The sequence below is a fragment of the Podarcis vaucheri genome (assembly GCF_965113315.1).
Source record: "Podarcis vaucheri genome assembly, chromosome: 16".
In the NCBI taxonomy this organism is placed as follows: Eukaryota; Metazoa; Chordata; class Lepidosauria; order Squamata; family Lacertidae; genus Podarcis; species Podarcis vaucheri.
This window is the reverse complement of record NC_138754.1, coordinates 30,210,659-30,231,081: the sequence shown is the minus strand read 5'-3', so window position 1 is coordinate 30,231,081 and position 20,423 is coordinate 30,210,659. Positions and strand designations below refer to the sequence as shown.

General features: G+C 48.0%; 1 protein-coding gene and 1 long non-coding RNA gene across 2 annotated transcripts in view; one reads left to right on the top strand and one right to left on the bottom strand.

Annotated features, from left to right (window-relative positions):
* YDJC (YdjC chitooligosaccharide deacetylase homolog) overlaps window positions 1-20,423 on the top strand; it is a 120,879-nt gene that overhangs the window by 28,139 nt on the left and 72,317 nt on the right. The window lies entirely within an intron of this gene.
* LOC309521226 overlaps window positions 6,107-20,423 on the bottom strand; it is a 274,985-nt gene continuing 260,668 nt past the window's right edge. The window contains exon 3 of the long non-coding RNA XR_014214583.1: window positions 6,107-6,119. This is a non-coding gene — a long non-coding RNA (uncharacterized lncRNA). The remainder of the gene's footprint in view (window positions 6,120-20,423) is intronic.

Below are 20,423 nucleotides of genomic sequence, written 5' to 3'. Positions count from 1 at the left end.
ACCACTTTAGCTAATGGGGCCTCCTGCTGCCACTGTGCCGCCGGAGCACGATTTCTGTTCTCATCCTGAAGCAAAGTTCTTAACCCGAAGTATTATTTCTGGGTTAGCGGAGTCTGTAACCTGAAGCGTATGTAACCTGAGTTACCACTGTACTGCAATAAATTTGTAGGGCATGGTCCGGTCTAGCTGAGCACTTGTAAATCCCATTGATTTCAGTGCAAGAGACTTTGGCTCGATCTGTGCTATCATATCATATCATCGTAGAGACTCCCCCCTCCCACGTTCCCAAATAAATACACAGTTCTCAGAATGGTTTATAACTGTCAACCCCTCTTTCCAAGGAACTCTGACAATTGTCGCTCTCTGAGGGGAATAGGGGATTCCTCACAGCTATGACGAAACTCCAGTTCCCAGGATTTTGGGGGGTGGGGGGGGTGGAACGCCATGACTGTTTAAAGTGGTGTGTGATACGGCTTTAAATGCCATCAAAATAAGGTGGGCTTCAAAGTGACCAACATTGGCTGAGTTTTGCCTGAAGGGGGTTAAAATGTGGCGGTGGTCCCCTTTTATGTAAATCTGCTCCATGATTATTAATACGACAATAGAAAAGGACCGAATGGTGCTGTGGATTCTACCCCTCCCCAACATACTCACCAGTGTTGGGTTTAGTAATGATTAACAGAAGAGGAAACGATTTGTGGTTATGTAGCACAATATGGATGAATGACTGGCATGGAGGTATGAGAGAGCGCTGGGGGAAGTGTTTGGAAGGATGAATTAGGAGCGACATGTGGGACCTGCAGCAAAATTTTGCAGTGTGGGCTGCGCCTGTTAAGGATGCCAGCCAGTCAGCCATGTCCTTTTTCAAGGAACTCCATTCCGTGTGCATGCGTGCGAGCGCGCACACACACACACACAGTTTTTCTGGGTTCTCTGCCCTCCCCCAACAGTTAGCATCCCATTACAGTGGTACCTCGGGTTAAGTACTTAATTCGTTCCGGAGGTCTGTTCTTAACCTGAAACTGTTCTTAACCTGAAGCACCACTTTAGCTAATGGGGCCTCCTGCTGCCGCCACACCGCCAGAGCACGATTTCTGTTCTCATCCTGAAGCAAAGTTCTTAACCTGAGGTAATATTTCTGGGTTAGCAGAGTCTGTAACCTGAAGCGTATGTAACCTGAAGCGTATGTAACCCGAGGTACCACTGTATTAATTCAGTCCTCGCTGGGTTGTGTGGGGTCACTTTTATTCCCCTTAGAATTATTAGAGGTTTGCGGGACATGTATAAACCTCTGAGCTTCACCATGCCCGCCGATAGCTCTCTCTTTTGTGTGGATAATGCCATTTTGGCTACTCAGCGACCGTCACTCAACAACAAGTTAGCTGTTAGTGGAGACGAAACATTCACGATAGACTGGTCTGCCATGAGGTGGGTGTTTATAAGAAGAGTGAAGTGGATTGTTTCTTGTTGAGTCAGGGACCTTGGTGGTTTTTTTTACATTTGTGCTTTTTGAACCTGCTTTCCTTCGCTGATTTAGGAACATAGGAAGCTGACTTACACTGAGTCAGTCCTGAGTCATTTGCTAGCTTGCAAAACTCCTTGCTCACCCCTCGCTTCAGACCGTTTATATATGAGTCAAGCAGGCTTCAGTGCAGATCTAATAATAATAATAATAATAATAATAATAATAATAATTTATTATTTATACCCCGCCCATCTGGCTGGGCCTCCCCAGCCACTCTGGGCGGCTTCCATAAAAACCAAAAATACAGTAAAATATCACACGTTAAAAACTTCCCTGAACAGGGCTGCCTTAAGACGTCTTCTGAATGTCAGGTAGTTGTTTATCGCTTTGACATCTGCTGGAAGGGCGTTCCACAGGGTGGGTGCCACTACTGAGAAGGCCCTCTGCCTGGTTCCCTGTAGCTTTGCTTCTCGCAATGAGGGAACCGCCAGAAGGCCCTCGGCACTGGACCTCAGCGTCCGGGCAGAATGATGGGGGTGGAGACGCTCCTTCAGATCTTCTACTGGGAAAACTGCCCCTCTAGTCTTACTCTCTGCTTCCCAGGAGGGGCTGGTCCATGAGAACACGTGGGGCAGTGCCCCACCAGCCTCAGCCTGCCTTTAGCCAGCACCCCACCTCCCCATGTCAGGCTTCTTACTTAAAACCAGCCCAACCCTAACCCTAACCAACACTGGCAGTCATCATCGTCCTCAAATTTCAGTGTTGCCCTTGCAGAACGTAACAGGGAGGACCGTGGGGGACAAATCCGGACTGAGTTGGCTTTTCCTGTCATTGACTCCAGCTTCACCCATTGCTTGAGCCCCCACTGCTACTTCCAAGGATTTGCTTACTGATCTTTAGGAGGGCCTAGTTCAGGGGTCTGCAACCCGCGGCTCCAGAGCCGCATGTGGCTCTTTTACACCTTTGCCGCGGCTCCCAGGCGGATACTAGCGAGGGGAGGAGGCGCATTGTGCGCCCCGACACTCCCCACTGTGGTGGGCGCTGTACTGGCTGTGATGTCACATGGGGGCGGTGCCTGCGTTAGTCACGCACCGTCCCGACGTCACCTTCCCGGTTTTGCGGCTCCCAGGTTTTTTTTATTCGGAAACGGGTCCAAGTGGCTCTTTTTGTCTTAAAGGTTGCAGACCCCTGGCCTAGTTGATCCAAAACACCCACCCACCCCACTCACACATGAAAACAAAGATCACCACAGCCAATCACAAACAAACAACCACACCCTAGGCCAACCCCAACCTCTCTCACCACCAAAGGAACACAAGTGAATAGCACAGAACCTGCACAAGAGACGCTGACACAAAACCCCACATATATTAAGTATAATAGAAACATCAACACCCGACCCCCATCTCCCCACCCCTTTCCCTTTCTTCTTCTGAATGTCTCAACAAATGAAACTGATCTGTAAAAAATGTTACTTGGAGAGAGAGAGAGACATTGCACATATTTTTGTAAACTAAGAAAATCTTTAATGAAAATACATTAAAAAAAGAGGGCCTAGTCTCTCCCATGAGGGACTTTGCCGTGGAAGCCCGATGGCAGAATTCGGGCTTTTTTGCTTGAAGAACTGTTGTTGTTGGCATCCGTCTGTCTCTGGCGATGATGGAGGAGTGTGCCTAGGTCAGTAAAGTCAAACCATTGGAGTTACAGCGCCTGCTGTGGCTGTAAGAGTCTGATATGGGAGAGACATGTTTCGTTGCAGGTGGGGCAGATGAAGGCGTCCAGTTTTGCTGCCATAGGTGCACCAGGGCATTTCTCTCTCGGCACTCCTCCCAGAGGTCATTCCTCGTCTTGTCACTGCTGTGGATAAATGACCTCGCTACCTGTTTCCAGGTGCTGTGATCATATGCAAGGGATTTGCATGTCACGGGGTTCGTGTCGCTTTGCAGGCAACTTTGTAACGGGCCTGGTGCCTGGAGCCAGCTCCCCGTAGAGCACGTCCTTCGGAATCCAGCCATTTTCCATTCTGTGTACATGACGAAGCCAGCGTAGACGTCACTGAGACAAGATGCTTTGAGAACATCCCACTGTCTGCTGCATTGTTCATTCCCTAATAAGTGTTCAAGACTGCTGCTCATATATATAGGTAAAGATAAAGGGACCCCTGACCATTAGGTCCAGTCATGGCCGACTCTGGGGTTGCGGCGCTCATCTCGCTTTATTGGCCAAGGGAGCCGGCGTACAACTTCCGGGTCATGACTAAGCCGCTTCTGGCGAACTGGAGGTGCAGGTCAATTCTGTGTCCAGGGCAGCTGTCCAACAGCTCCATCTGGTACACAGCCTGAGACCCTGCCTGCCTGCACTGTCTCACCAGAGTGGTGCATGCTCTAGTTATCTCCCGCTTGGACTACTGCAATGCACTCTACATGGGGTACCTTTGAAGGTGACTTGGAAACTACAATTAATCCAGAATGCGGCAGCTAGACTAGTAACTGGGAGTGGCCGCTGAGACCACATAACACCGGGCCTGAAAGACCTACATTGGCTCCTAGTACATTTCTGAGCACAATTCAAAGTGCTGGTGTTGACCTTTAATGCCCTAACCGTCCTCAGCCCAGTATACCTGAAGGAGCGTCTCCACCCCCATCGTTCAGCCCAGACACTGAGGTCCAGTGCCGAGGGCCTTCTGGCGGTTTCCTCCCTGCAAGAAGTGAGGTTACAGGGAACCAAGCAGAGGACCTTCTCGGTAGTGGCACCCTCCCTGTGGAATGCCCTCCCATCAGATGTCAAGGAAATGAACCACGATCTGACTGTTAGAAGAAATCTGAAGGCAGCCGTGTTTAGGGAAGTTTTCGATGTTTGATGTTTTACTGTGTTTCTGATATTCTGTTGGGGACCGCCCAGAGTGGCTGGGGAAACCCGTCCAGATGGGCGGGGTATAAATACTAAATTATTATTATTATTATTATTATTATTATTATTATTATTATTATTATTATTTTCAGATTTCCATTACTCTTATTTGATAGGCTACTGTGGGACACAGGGTGCTGAAGTAGATGGGCCTTTGACTTGATCCAGCAGGTCTCTTGGAACTGAAGTTAGGAACATAGGATGCTTCCTTACATCAAGTCAGAGCACTGTTCCATCTAGTTCAGTATTGTCTGCACTGAATGGCAGTGGCTCTCTGGGCTTTCTTCCAGGCCTACCTGGAGATGCCAAGGTTCTGAGCCTGGGTTCTTCTTCATGCAAAGCAGAAGTCCTACCACTGAACGGCAAACTCTCTTCTTCATAGTAGGCTGTGCCTTACAGTGAGTCAAGACCATTGACTCATCAGGCTTGTGGGTTTGTACGGGGAGAAAGTAAATATAGAGAGAAGAACCTCCAAGCTTCCTAGAAACTCATTCTGACCTAAACCATGCTGACCTTCCTTCCGATGCTGGACTGATAACTCTTAAGGGTTGCTATCTTTATTTCCTGCTCCTCTTTCCTTCATCCCACCTTAGGAGAGAAGTCATCTTCTCTTTGCCTCTCATTCTGAAAGCAAAGACTGAGCCCTCCAACTAGGAACTTTCCTATGAACAATGCACTTCCTTTAATAAACTTAGCTTTCTTATCTTCCCAAACTCCGCGTGTCGGTGTGATTACACCCAAGAGTAAAGTATGCCCCTCCGAGAGCAGTGATTCAAAGTTAAGAGTTCAAATCCTGTTGGTACATTTAAACTCCAAACGCCATCCAGGTTACGTTAGCCCAAAACGCAAAACTGACAGGCTGAATCTGGAGTGTGGAACACCTTCTCAAAAGAAGCCAGAGACTATGCTTTTGAGAGAGAGAGAGAGAGAGAGAGAGAGAGAGAGAGAGAGAGAGATAAGGAAGAGCGGGGAAATGGCTGAGTTGAAGCAGCTGATAACCCAGTTAACAAAAGGAAATTACTCGATATGGTACGTTCAGATGGAAACTCGGATGGGACAGGAGCTGCCCTTTGAAGTAATTACAGAGGACTGTCCTATGGGAGACGAGGATCTGGCAGGCTGGAATGTCTGGAGGGAAGCTGATCAGAAAGCGAGAGACCTGATTGTGTCTTCGGTGAGTGATTCACAAGTTCCTTTTGTGAGAGTTTGGACAAATCCACCATGTTCTTCTTAGGTTCTTGTAACTTTCTGAGTCAGCTAAACAGGTGGGGAGGGGAATCTAAAAATAGCGTACAAGGAAACAGACAGAAGTCAAGTACAGTGGTACCTCAAGTTACATACGCTTCAGGTTACAGACTCCGCTAACCCAGAAATAGTACCTCAGGTTAAGAACTTTGCTTCAGGATGAGAACAGAAATCGTGCTCCAGCGGTGCGGCGGCAGCGGGAGGCCCCATTAGCTAAAGTGGTGCTTCAGGTTAAGAACAGTTTCAGGTTAAGTACGGACCTCCGGAACGAATTAAGTACTTAACCTGAGGTACCACTGTAATGCTTCTGTAGCATAGTCTCCTTGAACCTTAAATCGAAAGGAGACTCTCTAGAACTGCTCCAAAGTTCTAAACAAAGACGACCAGTACAGTAGTACCTCTGGTTGTGAATGGGATCCGTTCCAGAGTCCCATTCGCAACATGAGCAGAACGTAACCCGTGTCTGCAGGTCGCGATTTGCCGCTTCTGCACGTGACGTCTTTTTGAGTGTCTGCGCATGCGCGAGTGGCGAAACCCGGAAGTAACCCTTTCCGGTACTTCCGGGTCGCCGCAGGACGCAGCCTGAAAAGATTTAACCTGAAGCAAACGTAACAAGAGGTATGACTGTAGTTAAACGAAGATGGAAAGCTTGCTGGTTTTCTGAGCTCAGTGCCACGATCCTTTCAAAACTTTGGTTTGTATTTAATGAGCAACAGGATAAAAGTTTGGAATCAAATCATTTCCTCCTTGAGAGCACAGTTTTTAAATGGCAGCAACAGATGATAGATAGGGAAGCTCGGAATAAGACTTAAGGCCAAGGCAGCACACCCTGTTTCATCTTTATCGATTATTACTCAAGGTACACCCTGTGATGTATCTACTGAGAGGGAAAAGCCAAGGGCTTGAAAAGCTGAAGCAGTATGTGGCTATAGGGAGCAACAAATTCCAAAGAAAGCCACAGATGCTACGTTCAGACAATAGGAGGTGTCTGGAGTAACACAGCAGTTCCTGCCTAAACAAGGAGCCAGATCACAGCGCCTTGCAAACCGACAGCAGAATGGTGTTGCAGAACACAGGAACTGCACATTGCTGGAAATGATGAGTTGTCTGCTGTGGGGATGCACTGGAGGACCCACAAGATGTTAGGGATGAGCGGAGTAACACCTACCTATAGAACCGTCTACTGATGGGAATGACAGACAAGACGACATATGAACTTTATTGTGTGAGCACATCATCAGTATAGCTCATCTTAGAGTCTTTGGGTCAATGGTCTTCAACATCCACATGCCAGACCAGAAGAGGTGCAAACTGGACAATGCAACACAGTTAGAAACGTTTGCGGGATACTCCCCAGAGAGTGAGAAATTTGAGCAAGAGGGGAGTGCAGAAACAGATGAAGCCACACAGCCAGAAGGGGCAATGGAGCCCACACCCATATGCTCAGACTGTGAAAACCAGTGTTCGAAACTCCCATTGTTCCAACAGGGAATTTCATTAGCTTGAGCAGTTTCTAAGCTCTGGGCGCAGTACTGCACCTAAGATTCCAGATTAAAACTGCGGAATGGAAGGAAAGGAGAACCTTTTTCTGCCTCCCCACTTCCAGCTAGTCTGAAGACTGCAGAAGAGACCCTCTTGAGCAGGGGTTGGCAAACCAAGGTCCACGGGCCGGATCAGGCCCAATTGCCTTCAGGATCCAGCCTGTGGACTGTCCGTGGATCGGCGTGGGGATTCTGTTCGTTTGGGCTGCACCATTCCCCCCTGCGCCATTCCATTCCCCCTCCCACACACACTGTGGCGGCGCCTCCTCCCTCCCTTCTCCTGGCTTCTCCCCGCCCTGCCTAGAGGAGGAAGGGGGCTGGCTGAGCGTCATTTTAAGCAGCCCCTCTCCAGAACCAGCCCATTTGTGCCGCTCATCTTCCCTCCGCCGCCACCGCCCTGTTGCTCCTGTGGGCCAGAGAGTGGAGCGGGCAAGCTCACTCTGCCTACCCACGAGAAGAAGCAGCGGTGATGGTGGTGGCAGCCCCAGGGAAGGTAAGCACAGCGGCTGGAGGTGGGGGGTGGGGAGGAGGGCTACTTGCTCCCCTCGCCTCTTCTTCCAGCTCCCCCCCCCCCGGTGCCACAAGGTCTTAGGGACAATGGACCGGAATATTAGGGGGTGCGCAAGAGAAGGACTAGACCATGTGAAAAAATAAACATAATATTTTAGCTGCAGTTCATTCATTTTCAGCTTCGTATTCTCGTTATAAAAAAGTGTGCCTAGACATTTTGTTGTACAGTGGTACCTCGGGTTAAGAACTTAATTCGTTCTGGAGGTCTGTTCTTAACCTGAAACGGTTCCTAACCTGAGGTATCACTTTAGCTAATGGGGCCTCCCGCTGTTGCTGTGCCGCCGCCGCCGCACGATTTCTGTTCTCATCCTGAAGCAAAGTTCTTAACCCGAGGTACTATTTTCTGGCTTAGTGGAGTCTGTAACCCTGAAGTCTCTGTAACCTGAAGCGTCTGTAACCCGAGGTACCACTGTACCCATAACTTAGGTTTAAGGTGCCATTCAGCTCCAAGCTTTCATATCTGTTTCTAATGCTGGTGCAAACAGAAGTGAGACTGCCCAACCTTGTAAGAGATTATTCCTGAGCCAACACTAGGGGAAGAAGTTGAAACCCTACGCAGAGTAGAGGCTGACAAGTGGAAGAAAGCACCCAAAGGAAAGCTGAATGTGCTTCAGAAGTACAACACCTGGGTACTGACCTGAGTTACCGCAAGGGAGAAGAAGAAGCTTGACACTGAAGGCAAGAGTCAGAGGTACAAGGCAAGACTAGTTGCTAAAGGATAGTCTCCAAAGTATGGAAAAGACGACAGCAGTAGAGATGTAATACCATTGCCAGAAAAACCAGCCCACCAACCAAGAAAGAATGGGAAGCAGGTAAAAGAGTTGGCAGGATAGCTTTAGGTTCACAGTGCCTTTCAAGTATCGGCTACTGCAGATCTCAAGCTTCTGGAGTACGCAGGGGCTGATTGGGTCAGATATGTTATAGATCACAAGTCAACCAGTGGAAACCTGTTTTCATTATGGAGGGTCAGTTATCTGCTGGGCAGGCCACAAGCAAGTAACAGGCACTGTCTTCCACAGAAGTGGAGTGTGTTTCTTTTGCTGAGGCATGTTGTTAGATGAGATGGCTATACAGATGTCTACAAGACTTTGGCATACCTGAGTTGGAGCTTATCGGGATGCTTGAAGGCAATCAAGCTTGCGTACCATTCGCAAAAACAGAGGGAATGAATTCAAGCATGATGCGCAACAACATGAAGTTCCACGTCCTAAAGAGATACACAGGACAAGGAGCTTCTAGAAGTGAACGAGATGGCTGCTGACTCGTTGACCAAAGCTTTGGGCAAGGTCCAACACCAGAAATTGTGAGACAAGATGGATCTCGTGAACGGAAGCAAGCTTGATTAAGAAGGGGTGTTGGAAATGTTGGGGTGAAACTCAGTTTGTATTGACAGCTGGTGGGTTTGCATGGGGATAAAGTATATATAGTCATACCTTGGATCCCAAACATTCAGTTTGTGAATGTTCTTTGGGACCCAAATGTCCAATGGGGCTTCCACTCATTCTGATTGGCTGCAGGAGCTTCCTGCAGCCAATCAGAAGCTGCGCTTTGGTTTCCGAACGTTTTGGAAGCCGAACAGACTTCCAGAATGGATTCAGTTCGACTTCCAAAGTACAACTGTGTTGAGAAATGAGCCTTCAAACTCCCTAGACTGTCTTTCTGACCTAACAAATGCTGACCAGAGGCTAGACTGATAAGAGTATGGTTGCTGACCTCACTTCCTGTTCCTCCCTTCTTCTTCGTCCCTCCTTGAGGGAGGAAACATATTCCCTTTTGTCTCTCACTCTCCCACTAAGAATGAAGGCCAAGCATGGCTCTTTGTGTCTCCACCTTTGTTACCTGGAACTTGGAACTTTCCTATCAAGAATGTATTTCCCTTAATAAACTTAACTTCCTTCTTTTCCGAAACACAGTGTCTCACTGTGATTACATCTGGGGTGTTAATCGTGCTCCTCCGAGCAGGGACTGAGTCCAACTGCTGCCAATGCTTCCAAATTCCAAATGGTGTCAGTTCACACTTCCAAAACAATGTGTGAACCGAAACGCAGCCATCCTTTCAAATTTCCACTTCTCTGAATTTTGTAGTTCATTTCTCCAGCCACATAATGTGAAAAACATACAGGCATATGGTAGGGGAAAGTGTGCATAAAACTGCATATATTGGTGAAAAGGGCAAAAATATATTAAGGGAAATTGTTTTGCAAAAATGAAGTGTATATTAGGCAAGTTGTCATATAAAAATATGTCTTATCAGGAGAAATCCATCCTCAAATGCTGGTGAATTTTCATGAGGACATTTTTTAAAGGGAAAAACCCTGCAAACGGAGAACAAAATGTGGAGAACTGAAATATATATATAATTTTCATGCCAAGCTGTATTAGAAAAGTAAAGATAAATGGGAACATAGATTACTCCCCACCCTCTTCCTACGAACAGTATTTCAGGATTCATATTGCGTAATGCATCTTACGCACACAATGCATCTTACGCACAGGATTTAGAACCTTCAATTGAACGTAAATATTCTCTCTTTTAATGCGTAGAACTGATTTTCCGTTTACAGCCTTCGTTTTCTATCGCCTATCATCGAAAAGAAATGATTCACATCATTTAGATCCACATGTCCAAAGTAACCCCCCCAGCACTTGAAATTATGGGAGAAACTGAGAGAAAGCGAAACTCAGATTGTCCCGTTTGCTCATCCCTACGAAAAACGTGAAAGCAGCACTTTTTCCTCTCTGTGTGTCCCTCCTGTTAATGATATCCGCATGTGGCAGAAGGAGAAGCGGTAGAGGGACACTGCAGGAAGAGGTGGCCATTGACAAAATGGCCGCTGGAGCAATGTGTGGCTGGGTGGGCGCCCGTTTTGCTTTCTCCCCCTTCCCAGGAAGCCCCTTTCTCCGCACATCCCCCCCTGCCCCTTTCCATTTTCCTCGCCGGAGAGACCTGGGCTTCCCCATGTGTCAGCTCCGGCTGGAACGAGCTGGGTCTGGTGTGTGCCAGGGAGCGAGATCGAGAGCCGCCCAGGCCTTGCCGCTTTTATTTTTCTTTGCTAACCTTCTGTGGCTCTGGGCAGTGGGAGCTGCGACAGCTGCTGGCAGCGGCAGGGCCTTTGAAGAAGCTGGGGGTCGCGACCCCGAGGCCTCTTTCCTCCCGGTGTCCCAGGAGGTCCCCAGTCAATCAAGGGGGAAGGGGAGGTGAAAAGGGTGGGGGGCAAAGAGAGGGGGGGCTGATGCTCTTTAACCGTTTGTCAATCCCTGAATGAAACAGGAAAGGACAAATGTAAGGAGGGGAGGAGGAAGAGAGAAAGAGCGATTACTTCCACTTTGGTGGGTCGCTGAGCCCCTCTCACACTCTGGGGAGAAAGAGGAGGAGGGGTTCTCCCCCCCACACTCCTAAACCCACAATTAAAAGCTCCACTCCCCCTGACCCCACCCAGACCAGCCCTTATGGCGTTAAAAGGACGGCACGGTTTTTATTTCATTTTTGGGACGCAAAGCGATCTTCATCAATAGTTGAGAAGTCAAAAAGTGCTTTGCGATCAATGCTGGGTGTTTCATGCGTGCCGGGGGGTGGGTTGGGGGGAGGAAATCAGGGAAGAAAGGGAAAGTGGAATGGGCATGTGTGGACATATCTGTTACGTCAGACACAGTTCAATCGCAGTTGCTTTCTTGGAAAGATGAGCAGGCTCAAGGATCTGCAGCGCTGGGGAACCCAAGAACTTTTTTTTTGGGGGGGGGGGTTGGTGGCTTTTGTGCAAATTAACCAAAAACCCCACAAAGCTGATGAGGATTCAGTGGTCCAGATTTTTTAGCGAGCTAGTCTTGGAGGTGATTCGGAACGATCTGCTTGCTGTGTTGTCTTTGACAATAAGGACGGGGGATAAATTCGATTCAGTTTGCCTTTAAAGGTGAACCCCCCCCCCCAGAACTAGCACTTTCTGGAACAGTGCGCAGACTGAAACGCAGCCCCCCCCCCTTTGAAATTCTGCACTGAATTCAGTTATCCAGCCCAGCAATGTGTGCTCTAGGGTAAAATGTGCACAGAAATGCAGATATTTGTGAAAAGAACATTCAAAATTGGGGGAATTGCTTTACAGAAACATCTATATTAGGAGCAATTTGCAGGAAAATGCTGTTTAATTTTCAGCGAGGACCCTTTTTTATTATTGAAATGCGTCTAGCCGAACTTAAGACTGGAAAAAATGAAAAATTGGGAGGAAACTCAGATTGATAAGAGTCACTCATCCTCACTTAAGAATGAGACACCATAAAAGGGTTGGGATAGCATACCTAACATTGCTCTAGCATTTGGAAATATGGAGGGCATTTTTTAAAACTCTGCACAGACAGCACTCAGAGAATATTTTGCTCCATTCACAACATCTCCAGTGAGACGTGGAGACAGATAGCTGGACCATTGAGGAATGCAGGCCACTGGAGAGGGTGGCTGAATTGCCGCAGAAACTATGCTAACACAAGGAAAGCCTGCTGGATCAAGCCCATGTCCTATCTAGACCAGTGTCCTGATCTCATAGTGGCTACCTAAATGACTTTGTGAGGCTGGCTAGCAGGACCTGAGTGCAACAGCACTCATCCCTCTTGCTGTTTCCAGCAATGGGCATTCAGTAGCAAACTGACTCCGAAATTGGGAGTAGAACATAGTCAGTATGGCTAGTACTCCTTGATAGGTTTAAATTCCATGGATTGTCTAATCTTCTAGCAAGGTTGGAGCCAGGTGAGCCTCTCTGGGGAGAGTATTCCATCAAGAGAGGAAGGCTAGTACAGGGAATGCCTGTTGTCTTTGTCCATGATTACCAAAGAATTGATGCTTTTGAATTATGGTGCTGGAGGAGACTCTTGAGAGTCCCACAGACTGCATTCTGAAGGAAATCAGCCCTGAGTGCTCACTAGAAGGACAGATCCTGAAGCTGAGGCTCCAATACTTTGGCCTCCTCATGAGAAGAGAAGACTCCCTGGAAAAGACCCTGATGCTGGGAAAGATGGAGGGCACAAGGAGAAAGGGACAGCAGAGGACGAGATGGTTGGACAGTGTTCTTGAAGCTACCAGCATGAGTTTGACCAAACTGCGGGAGGCAGTGGAAGACAGGAGTGCCTGGCGTGCTCTGGTCCATGGGGTCACGAAGAGTCGGACACGACTAAACAGCAGCAACAACAACACAGATTGAACTGGGAACCTTCTGCATGCAAAGTACAGAAACATGAGACGGGCTTGATGGATCAGGCCAGCGGCCCGTCTGGTCAAGCATCCTGGCCTCACATTGGCCAACCAGATGCCTGCAGAAAACCTGTAAGCAGCACCTGAATGCAAGAGCTATTAGACCGAATAGCAGGACCTGTTGATGACATTTTACCATTGCACTGTGGAGAGTGTATTAACTTATGGTCTGTGCGTGTGGTTTGGGAGCTGCACGGCCAGGGAAAAAACAATGCTGTCCAGGGTTGTAAAGCCTGCGGAGAGAATAATTGGGTGCACTCTTCCCACTTTGGATCAAATCTATGCTTCCAGGTGCCATAAGAAAGCTGCAGAGATAGTGCAGGATAGTGCGCACCCCGGAAATGATCTTTCAGCTTCTGCCTTCTGAAAGAAGGTACAGGGTTATAAAGACTAGGACTAGCCGCCTGAGAAACTGTTTCTACCCAAATGTGATTTTGGTTAACACAGTGTAAGGAGTCTCTATGGGAGTATATTGTATTTAAAAATGGGGTACCAAAGTTTTTAGGGGGCTAACCAGGTTGGGATAGCTGGGATAGCAGGCTTGTTGGGTTTTGAATATTTTATGTAGATTTTCAATTTCGTTGTTCTGTATGGGACAATGACAATAAAGATTATCATATCGTATATCGTATCGTATTGTAGTGCAGTGTTTCCCAACCTTTTTTGGGCAAAGGCACACTTGTTTCATGAAAAAAATCTCGAGGCACACCACCATGCCAGATGGGGAAAGGTCACTTTTTACTCCCTCCCACGGCACTAGTGTGCCGCGGAACACCGGTTGGGAAACACTGGACTAGATGACTGTTAGGGTCTCCCCCCAAATGCAGAATTCTATTAATATCTTCCTTAGCGAGCCGCGTTAACCCCTGTAATGCTTTCTATAGAGTAAGTACCAACATATAGTTCTCCTCCTTGTTTAATGCCCACAACCACCTTGCGAGGTAGATTAGGCTGAGAGGCAGTGACTGGTCCAGGGTCAGCTAGTTAACTTCATGGCAATTTAAACCCTGGCTTCCCAGATCCGAATCTGACCCTCTAACCACTGCAGCACACTGGCTTGACGGCCACATGGTGCCAATCAATGGAGAATTTATTCCTGCAAGCTCAGCCGCAGCAGAAATGATCATAGGAAAAGCATCTTGCATATCACCCAGATAATAACGTAATTTTAAAGTTTGCTTTCATTCAATCCTACGATTCTCTTGTGAATGCAGAAGCTTGGGAGAGCTAAACCTGCTTCCCGGATCGCTTTTGTCGATCAATCTCCCTGGGAGCTGGTGTAGTTACAGCCTAGCTTTCACTTCGGGCTGGTGGTGTTGGTTTCTCATTCCTAGAAATCAAGGAGGCTGCCAAACTCCTTCCCGTTTGCATCGATTGATCTGGCCTCATGCCTGGGGTGCGGGAGTGAACTCTGTCGGCAGGCGAGTCTCTGGATGTTTTTACAAGTGATGCTCTGAGCCCCATTTAGTCTTCAACGGGTCACTTCTGAATGTCATTAATGCATCTGCTACCACTTGGGGAAGCATAGAAAATTATGATAATACCCCTGTAGATCCAGCTTCTAGGATTACATCGGTGTGGGTGTGGGTGGGTGTGCTGGATGTGACCTTCGAAACTCAACCATCAGAACGGCAGACAAGAAAAAAAAAGACTCAGCCACAAGCGTCTGGCTTAAGAGAGCACAAAGACAAGGAAACTGAACTGAAAAACTTTTTTGCTTGGACAGAAGCCATTTAAGCATTGCAATCGGTTACATAACACCATGTAGGGTTTAGTAGCTGCATTCTGCACTGATTAAAAGGATCCCTTCTAATTACAGGAAAACATGTTTACTAGTGGGATCCACAACAGAATGTTTCAAAGTATTCCCACGGACCAGGAGCGCTTTTGTTCAGCCATACGTTTGAAGCACTTTTAAAGCACACGACTTCCCCAATTATCCTGGGAACTGTAGTTCAAGGGTGCTGGGAACTGTAGCACTGTTAAGAAGTAAACTGCAGGTCCCAGGACTCGGGGGCAAACCATGACTGCTGAAGTAATATGAACTACATCTAAAGGCTTATGCAGGCCAGGATCCCAATACACCAATGAATGCATCTCTGGACATACGATCTGGCCTGGACCTTGCAATCGTCATGGCAACATGGGAACAGGGCTTTTCAGTGGTGGCTCCTCGCTTTGGGAAGGCTTTCCTGGTTCCATCATAACATAGCTTTAAGCCCCAGGCAAAGCCTATTTCTTTTTCACCGGGTCTTTGACTCTTAATTATCTGAGGCCTGTTTGAGTGGATGGGATGTTTGGATCCCCCCCTTTAAAAAACAGGACTGTCTCTCGGATTTTTCTTTATGGGAGAATGGATGTGGAAAATCACATCCAAATATAAACCGCTCGGTTGTGGGCCATCGGGGCAAATTGATTCCATGAAAGGTGGATTTCGTGGGCAAGTTTGGCTCACAAGCCGTGTCAGGAATGAACACTGAGACACCAGGCCTAAGTTCCTCTCTGTGCCTGCGTGTCTCTTACGCACTTTGCCTCGCACGCACAGAGCACCTACAGACGCAGGCAGGCAGCCATTTTTTATTGGCTGTCTCCCAGCAGGAAGCCCGCTTTGCTAACTTCCAGGTTTTTTTACATCCTGCCATTGATCCCCTAGCGCAGAACTCCCATGGAGTTAGCTCAGCATGGGAGGAGGAAGGCAGGATATAGCCTGGCAGGCCCTGACAAAGGAAGTGCTAATCAGGCATAGGAGAAGGAGGCAACCTCAGCGGCAACCAGTTTGTGCAGGGATATTCTCTGCGAGAGAGCTGAGGTGGGAGAGGGAGAGAGATCATTTCTACCTGGAAGCTTCGATCTCCTTCGTCCGGTTATAGCAGGGGTAGGCAAACTAAGGCCCGGGGGCCGGATCTGGCCCAATCGCCTTCTAAATCCGCCCCACAGACGGTCTGGGAATCAGCGTGTTTTTACATGAGTAGAATGTGTGCTTTTATTTAAAATGCACCTCTGGGTTATTTGTGGGGCATAGGAATAGGTTCATTATTATTATTTTTTCAAAATATAGTCCGGCCCCACACAAGGTCTGAGGGACAGTGGACCGGCTCCCTGCTGAAAAAGTTTGCTGAGCCCTGGGTTAGAGCCTGGGCTGCAGTTCAGTGTTCAATCCTAAATCCTAAATTCAATCCCCAGCATCCCCAGCTAGGCAGGAAAAGACTGAAACCCTGGACAGTTACCAGTTCCGGATTTATGTATAAGCTAAACAAGCTATAACTTAGGGCCCCACTCTCTTGGGGGCCCCAAAAAAATTTAAAGGGGGGGGGGAAACTGGATGTACATTTCCAAAATATAAGATCAAAAACATATAAAATGAAACCTACATAAGGTAAAGGGACCCTTCACCATTAGGTCCACTCGTGGCCGACTCTGGGGTTGCGGCGCTCATCTCGCTTTATTGGCCGAGGGAGCCGGCGTACAGCTTCCGGGTCATGTGGGCAGCATGACTAAGCCGCTTCTGGAGAACCAGAGCAGCGCACGGAAACGCCGTTTACCTTCCCGCTGGAGCGGTACCTATTTATCTACTTGCACTTTGATGTGCTTTCGAACTGCTAGGTTGGCAGGAGCAGGGACCGAGCAACAGGAGCTGACTCAATCGCAGGGATTCGAACCACCAACCTTCTGATCGGCAAGTCCTAGGCTCTGTGGTTTAACCCACAGCACCACCCGCGTCCCATACATACATACAGTTAGGGCTTAATAATTGTTTCACTATTAATATACTTCTTAATTGTATTTCAGTTCAACAATTACTTTGATAAAATACATATTTTGTAATGTGCAAATGGCTTTAGTTACCTATTAGGTCCATAAAATACCATACAGCAGATATTCAACACAAAAAACAGTGACAATTTGTTGTTGACAAAGGACAGCTGGACATGTAAAGGGTCCCGTTACCTTCAGTAGTTAAAATACGTATTTTGTTATGTGCAAATGGTTTTAGATACCTATTAGATCCATAAATTACCATATAGCATGTATTCAACACAAAAAACAGCGGCAATTTGTTGTTGACAAAGGACAGCTGGACATATAAAGGGCCCCATTACCTTCAGTAGCTTAGGGCCTCATCAAACCTAAATCCACCCCTGACAGTTACTGCTACTTAGGTCATGTTCACACCATCGGTTTAAAGCAGTATCACACCACTTGGCTTCCTCCAGAGAATCTTGGGAGCTGTAGTTTGAGAGTTTTCCCCTCACAAAGTTACAACTCTCACATTGGATTAACAGTCGATTCCCCTTCACCGGGAACTCTGTGACTTGTAGCTCTGCCAAGGGAATGGGGTCTCCCAGCAACTTTCAGTACCCTTAACAAACTACAGCTCCCAGAATTCTTTGGGGAATGCCGTGCCGGTTCAAAGCAGTGATCCTCAAAAGGGTGAGGATGGTAAGTGCGGTGGATAACCAAAGAAACATTTAAACGTTTCAGTGTAGGATAGGATAGGATAGAAATAATTTTATTTGCAGACTATGGATAGATATCTCTTAGAAATGAGTGCAAAAGGATCAAGTGACACTGAGGACAATCCTAGCTGTGATCCAGAGTTGCTATTCAAACACGGTGCTGAAGAAGATTTGTTTATATTTTGGGAACGATTCACGTTCGTGTTTTTGCAGCATTGCTTTATACTTTCTGGATATAGAGCAGTTGCGCTCTGTGTTATAAACCAAGCGCTGCTCCTTGTTTCGTTTTTGCTTTCCAATGTATTTCTTATCAATAAAAAAAAACGGCATGCGAGCACATTTTTATTCTAAAAGTGCTGCCTGTAGAAAAAAGTTTGAGGACCACTGGTTTAAAGTGTTATCACGGTGCTTTAAATGTATGGTGTGGATATGGCCTTAGTGTGTAAGGGATGCTGAACTAAACAGACCAATGGTCTGCCTTAGTCTAAGGCGGCTTCTTACAAGGGAAGGGGCCATGGCTGAGTGGTACATCATTTGCTTTGTATTTAGATGGTCTCTGGTTTGATCCAGGCATCTCTCTGGCTAGGGCTGGGCAAGACTCCTGGTCCTGCCAGAAACCTTGGAGAGCTGCTGCCACCCAGTGTAGAGTGGGATGGGGAAACCTTTCTCAGCCGCATTCCTGTAACAGGGCAACCTTTCAGGTGGGTGGGATCAGAGGCAAAAGTGGTGGATCAGCAGGTGCTATTCTTCCATTTGTACATGAAGCTGCTCAGTGGCGTAGTGTGGGGGGTGCAGGGGGGGCCGGCCGCACCGGGCGCAACATCTGGGGGTTAGGGTTAGGGGGCGCAAATCCACGGGTTAGGGGGTGCAAATTACTTGCCTTGCCCCGGGTGCTGACAACCCACGCTACGCCACTGAAGCTGCTGTACACCTACATTCAAAGTGGAGGGTTTTTGCACCCACCTTTCTGTCCAGAGAAGCAAGACGCATTATCACAGCTTAAGGGCACATTCCCACATTCCAGGCAGAAGCACACAGGGTGGATGGGAAGCAGGGCTGGGAGAAGGGGTGTGGCCTGGGAAGGGGGTGTGCCCAGGTGATGATGATGATGATGATTATTATTATTATTATTTATTCATTCATTCATACATACATACCCTATCCATCTGGCTGGGCTGCCCCAGCCACTCTGGGCGGCTTCCAACAAAATATTAAAATACAGTAATGCACCAAACATTAAAAGCTTCCCTAAACAGGGCTGCCTTCAGATGTCTTCTAAAAGTCTGGTAGTTGTTGTTCTCTTTGACATCTGGTGGGAGGGCGTTCCACAGGGCGGGTGCCGCTACCGAGAAGGCCCTCTGCCTGCTTCCCTGTAACTTGGCTTCTCGCAGCGAGGGAACCACCAGAAGGCCCTCGGCGCTGGACCTCAGTGTCTAGATAGAATGATGGGGGTGGAGACGCTCCTTCAGATATACCGGACCGAGGCCATTTAGGGCTTTAAAGCTCAGCACCAACACTTTGAATTGTGCTTGGAAACGTACAGGATAGATAGAATGTCCAGGGTGCACTGATCCCTGGTGTATACAATGTTGGTTGCAGTGGAGGATAGCCCCTTAGAGCTTCTGGGGCACTGCCAGACCAACCTGTCTGTTCTCAGCCAGCCCCCCCACAGCCTACCTGAAACCAGTCTGGCAGGGGGCGGGCACCGCCTGTCAGCTTCCTCAACCTCCGTCTCAGTGTTGCCCTTATAGAGCTCATTGAAGAACAGGATGGAGAGGGCCAAAGCTAGAATGAGTTGTCTGCTCCTCTTGTGGGCTCTAGCGCCACCTACAGTTGGTCTCCCTTCCTTTCTGCAACGCCTGCCCCAATGGACACCAGCCGCCGCTGAGCCTGTTAAACCAAGGCCCTTGACTTCACATAATGCAGCTTCTGATGGTCCAACCAGGTGGGTCTGAGGCAGGTTTCACAGGATCATTGAATCACAGAGCTGGAAAGGACCACGAGTGTCATCTAGCCCAACTCTGCCCCCCCTAAATTCTGGAATATTTTGCCCAACGCGGGACTTGAACCCGTGACTCTGAGATTAAGAATCTGACAAATGAGCTACTACTGCTGTTCTTATGTGATGGAGGACACTCAGCCCCAGAAGCTCTAGATACAGAGAGAGCAAACTGTGGGTTAACCCACAGACCCTAGGACTTGCCCATCAGAAGGTTGGCGGTTCGAATCCCCGCGACGGGGTGAGCTCCCATTGCTTGGTCCCTGCTCCTGCCAACCTAGCAGTTCGAAAGCACACCAGTGCAAGTAGATAAATAGGTACCGCTCCCGCTGGAAGGTAAACTGTTCCCGTGCGCTGCTCTGGTTCGCCAGAAGCGGCTTAGTCATGCTGGCCACATGACCTGGAAGCTGTACGCCGGCTCCCTCGGCCAGTAAAGCGAGATGAGCGCTGCAACCCCAGAGTCGGCCATGAATGGACCTAATGGTTAGGGGTCCCTTTACCTTTACCTATAAGACCACCTTGCCCCAAACATGCCCACTTGATTGCTTCAATATGCAGAACTGGTGGTATTACAGGTGCCACATTAATACCCATTTGGCATTTGCAAGAGACCGATCTTTCAGTGGGGCAGCACCTACACTTTCAACTCCCTACCTGTTGACACCAGGCACGTGCCTTCACTCTACTCTTTCCGGCACCTGCTAAAATCATTTTTGGGGGGCAAGCCTATCCAGACATGTGGAACGCTGAGAGGCGTTTTAATCTGTTTTTTAAGCTTATTGTTGATTTTAAGTATTATTCTGGAACGTTTAGAAAGATTTGTTTTCAACTGGCATGACTGATAATGTCATTGTTTTGGTAAACTGGTCTGAGCGCTGCTTGTCGCTGTTTTGCAATCAAGTGGCATATTAGTATTTTTACGGAATAAAACAACTAAATGGGGGGGGGAATGTATCGGGGGAGGTGAAGCCCAAGCTTCCTTTTCCTGCTGAGCAAC